Source organism: Ctenocephalides felis, unplaced genomic scaffold (assembly GCF_003426905.1).
Source record: "Ctenocephalides felis isolate EL2017-DRISC unplaced genomic scaffold, ASM342690v1 CF-g0.4_SCAFFOLD_01886, whole genome shotgun sequence".
In the NCBI taxonomy this organism is placed as follows: Eukaryota; Metazoa; Arthropoda; class Insecta; order Siphonaptera; family Pulicidae; genus Ctenocephalides; species Ctenocephalides felis.
Genome location: NW_020538040.1, coordinates 66,444,776 through 66,449,921, shown reverse-complemented (window position 1 = coordinate 66,449,921; position 5,146 = coordinate 66,444,776).

Here is a 5,146-nt window from a genome sequence, read left to right as displayed (position 1 = left end):
CCAGCGGCACAAAAATGTCACTCGCAACAATCGTTCAAATTATTGACATATAGAAGCGCGTTAATTTTCATAAAATTGTAACAACATTTATGAGTAAAAGCAATTCATAGGAATCACGATGATTCACCGTGCAATATAGTCATGTAAACCCGGCGATTTTTCTTGTTCTGTACAGGTCGCAATCGAAGGCTATGTGTCAGATGAGAGAAGCCGGGAAAAGTCAACGGACGCATGCGCCATTCTTGACAGGCAGCGCGCCGGCGCCAAGGCACTTCGGCGAAATTCGCGCCCGTCCTAATAATCCGACACCAGGGCGGGAGACTCGAGACGGTATTTTTTACGAAATTTATGAGAACCTTTATATACTTGTGAAACAGCTTATGATCATAATTAGATTGATTTTCGCCATAGGTAAAGAATGCTCCGAAAGTAAACTCGGTTTATTTTCCCGAGAAAGAATTTAGCATTTTTAAATGCCTAGCATATTATCTATTTATGTAGAGTTGAAGTAGAGGAGTGTTGAATTAACCTATATAAAGTGTAAATATATTTTTAATTTATTTCCTGCAAACTCTTAAGTTCATATAATTTTCTCGAGCTTTTCCAGTTATCCATAAATTTTTTGAATTGCAACTTGCCTGTAGGCCACAACCGTGCGGAATTCAAAGTTGCTATATATGAGAAAAGAACCAAGAATTTTGAGACCTTTCTAACAATGCATAATACTTTATGTTTTCTTTACAGAAATATCGAATAGTGTGAACTGTTGCTAGAACCTATGCGCACTTTGCATTTCAGCATTTGAATAACCACACAGATTGCTCTACAAGCTGAACCGTAAAAAATACGAAAAAACTTTGTTCGTACGAAAGATGCAGAATAAAATTACGAATAAAATGACATATAAATGGTTAAGTGTGTTCAAATAATTTTCTCGAAATTTTCCTGTTTCTCTTGAATTTTTCAATTGCAACTTGGCTGTAGGCGCCACACCGTGCGGAATTAAAAGTTGCGATATATGGGAAAAGAATTAAGAATTTTGAGACCTTTCTAACGATGTATAATACTTTATATGTTTTCTTTACAGAAATATCGAATAGAGTTGAAATAGAGGAGCTTCGGTGCGTGAAGTAATCTTATTGAATCTATATAGTAGTTTTCGGCTAATGATACTTGAACATTCAAAATTCCAGAACAAAATTGGTTATAACATTTGTCTATTTCTATATTACGCTATTTCACACCGTAGCGCTCTTAGCCGGTCTAAGACCATATGATTTTTTACTATGGATCATCCTAAAAGAAATAGTGCACACTGACAGTCCTCAAACCATCTATGCCTTAAAAAGGCAACTGGAGCAAAAATTGCAAAGATACCGCCTGAAATGGCAACGTGATATGAAAAACTTCATAGATAACTTAACTCTCTGTATAGCAAATTAAAGACACCATTTGGTAAACATAATTTTTCAGAAATAATTATTTACTTCTCGATTTTATTAAACCGTGGATTTTTTATAAATTGCCTAATTTGGGGATCATCAAATATATCAATTTTTAACTCTTCATGTCTTCTCTTTTATCGTTGGTCTCTCAATTATATGGTAGACAGAAGATTTTGATGTTCTAGGTTGATCATCATAAGCATGGGTAGGAGTCGTGTAGTCGTGATCGTAAGTAGACCCCAGACCATTGGGGTCATGGTGTATTGCTTCTATTGCCTAAATTTATTCCATTGATATTTACCACACAGAAGAAACAGTCGTTTTTTTTCTAAATCACGGGGGTATTAAAATTTTACTATTTCTTTTTCCTTTGGGACGTTAAACACTCCATGCAATTTTGGCACGCGGTATGAAAAACTCATGTTTTATCTTGATTGCGCAATTCAATTTAAAAGTGGTTGAAATACGCTGGCTTAAGACAGTTTGATATAGGTTTTAGGTATTTTTCTAAAACATATTCACCGCAGATGTATCATTAACTATATGAATATGCACACAACATATTCGAGTCGGAGCCACACCAAAAACAGCAGGCAAAACTTATAGTTATTTGTTAAACTGCGATAATCATAACCATAATGACGAATAGGGGTAGTTCCCCAAAACTAAAAAACAGTTACGGAAAAAACGGACGGTATATTTGAAATCGCACGATTCTAAGTACATAGATTAAAAAAAAGTTTAAGGAAAAAAACAAAATTGCGATTTTTGTCACGCAGTGTAATAGATGAAATAAAATTGTAAGGTTAAATTAAATTTTTTTTAAATCAAACGAAATCATATAAAAATCCACATTTAAAAAAAAGTTTTCTTATTATATGATGTCTTAAAAACAAATATAAATATATAACAGATTCGCCAAAAAAAATAGATTATCCTTCCTTCTGCCGGTATACTACATAATAAAAAAATATAAACAATTATCACTCACCACTATTCGTGGGTGAAGTGGCGTTTGCAAACTGCAGATTCTGCTGTAGTTGCGCGTGCAATTGTTTATGTTGATGTTGCAGATGTGCGTGCAGTTGCTGCGCTTGCTGCTGTTGCAGCTGCGTCACCTGCAGCTGGTGGGCGGATTGTGATAGCGGCAACTGTTGCGTGCTTTGGTGCGACAACTGCTGCGCGGATTGCGAACTGGTGACTGATGCGAGTAGCTGCACGCCGCTTGCATGTTGATCAGAATTATGTTCGCCTGCAAAGGAAATATATCATTTCTAGTAATTTAGAAAGGCACAATCAAGTATTAAAATCTAACGCATGTGAATGAAGGCTATGATCGCATGAACATTCAAAATCGGCACCACCCGACGTCAATTTTTTCCAATACCTCTTACAATTACGCTTAAAAAAATCGATTTGAAGAAACGGGCCTTTTTCGTATATTTTAAATGATATCTTGGCCAAATGAGTTAGGAAATTGAAAAGTGGTATAGTGGAAAGGTAACCATAACCTTTCTTCTTTTAAAGGAGTAAAAAATTACCGACTATCAAGTTCAGTATTGGAGATAATAACTAAAATTTTCGCAAATTTAAGGTAATGATCAATGTTACAAAAACATGCATGCAGGGTGTCTCAGACCTTAACGTCAAATCGAAACGAGGTGATAGTATTGACCTTAACTGTCCATAAAATATTTAGAAAAAACATTCTCTCACGTTGTTTGAAAATTTTTAGCTTTTAAGTGCAACCTAGATCATAGGTCCTAGGGTTTTGGCGGAATTTTGACCATGTTTCGGTTATTGGGGTTAATTTTAATTAATTTTGTTCATTTAAACTTTGTAACCGCAATCGTGAATAACATTTCTAGGACAATTATGAACTTAAAATTTTTAAAATAGAAAGACTTTGAAAAGCTCTCCTATAAAAAAGATGTACTAAAGTGTGTTGGCAAGTTTTATCAAAAGTTGGCGCATTTAATCAAGACTGTAAAATGAAAAGATACTTGATAATTGTGTTATTAAAAAATTCGAGGAAAAAAACAAAAATCTAAAAATAACACGATAATGGCATTTCGCACGCATTTCACAACATTCAAACTGATTGTGAATAAAATTTACTACAGTTAAACTCACCAGGCTCGGAAATTGGAGATATTGGACTATCAGGAAGAAGAATCCCTTTTTGGACGAGATGCTCTCTGTTAGCCCTCACAGATATTTTGCGTTCAAGTGCTGAAAAGAAATAGATTCTAATAATATCTAACAAACAAACAAATATAGCAAAAGAAACATCTTTTGCATAAAACACCATGAATTGGTTAATTTAAGCAAATATTATAGAAAAGACAATAGAGCTATGAACTCGCATGTTTTTTTCTATAACTGCAGTTTATATTTTATTTATTATTAATTTTATGTTTGTTGAAGATATGTGTATTGTTGTAACTCTTCCCATCCAATTGTAGAATTAATACGCCGGAGTGGCTGTATCCGAGTTGAAAGTGGAAGTGCATTTATACGCAATATGGTACGTCCCAGGAAATGTACGATTTCACTGCGGAAAAAATTCCTGATGTTTGCACAAATTATCGACTTATGATTCTTAAAAGCACTTTCTATCACAAACTTTATTCTTAGTGGAAAATTGATCTTATTGGAAGTGCATACGATCATATTTGGCAAGTCTTCAAAAATTCAACGGGGTTTTTTTAAAAATTGATAATACCGAAACTCGTAGTTTATACTGTAAGTTTTTTATTTTTTTTTTTGCTGCAACTTTTTATAAACATAAATTTGTACAAAAATTAATTTCATATATATGTTTAACTAATTACCATATATGCGTACATAAAAAACTATAATATAGAAAATATTTAGTAGGTTTAATTTAATTATTATGACATGAAAGAACTAAAGGCTATCCCGAGATTCTTGTAATTTACTGATGTCATCGATGTTTATGGGTATTATATTATAGAACATTGAACGATAACGAGACTAAGTATCGAGTTAACGGATATACCTCATAAATATTCAGGATAAAATTAATTAGTATTTTAGCATGTATTATGAGAAGGGTTTTATACATACATGTATATATTAAACATATATATAATATATATTATATATATATATATATATATATATAATATAATATACACATAAGTTGGAAAAAGTTAATCATACAGCTCAGAACGAATGCAATAACGAATGCAAAATATTGTCAGTTTTTTTCAGTTCAATTCAATTATTTTAAAAGATCGTAGTAAAGGTTGATATTTTTATTACTGTCTCTATATTCCACAACAAAAAAAAACTTTTAGAATACTTGAAAATCGTACATACATTTCGGTTTTTATACTTACTTAGCTAACTTTATATACATGCGCAATTTTTAAAAATTGTAAATTCATGGATAATCGAAGATTTTAAATATAAATTGTCTATAACTGATAAATGTCTTATCGTATGTTCGAAATTTAACTATTGTATTAATAATTGTAATTATTTAGACCTTCTTTAAGTTTATTCTACGACTATATATGTTTAATATTATATATATATTATATATATATATATAATATGCCTGATACAATGATTCTTAGGCAATACACTTCTCTATCGGCAATCTTTCCAGTCCCGATATACACTTTCTAAAACAACTCAACATCTTTAAATCATAATCATATTATCTAAACGCT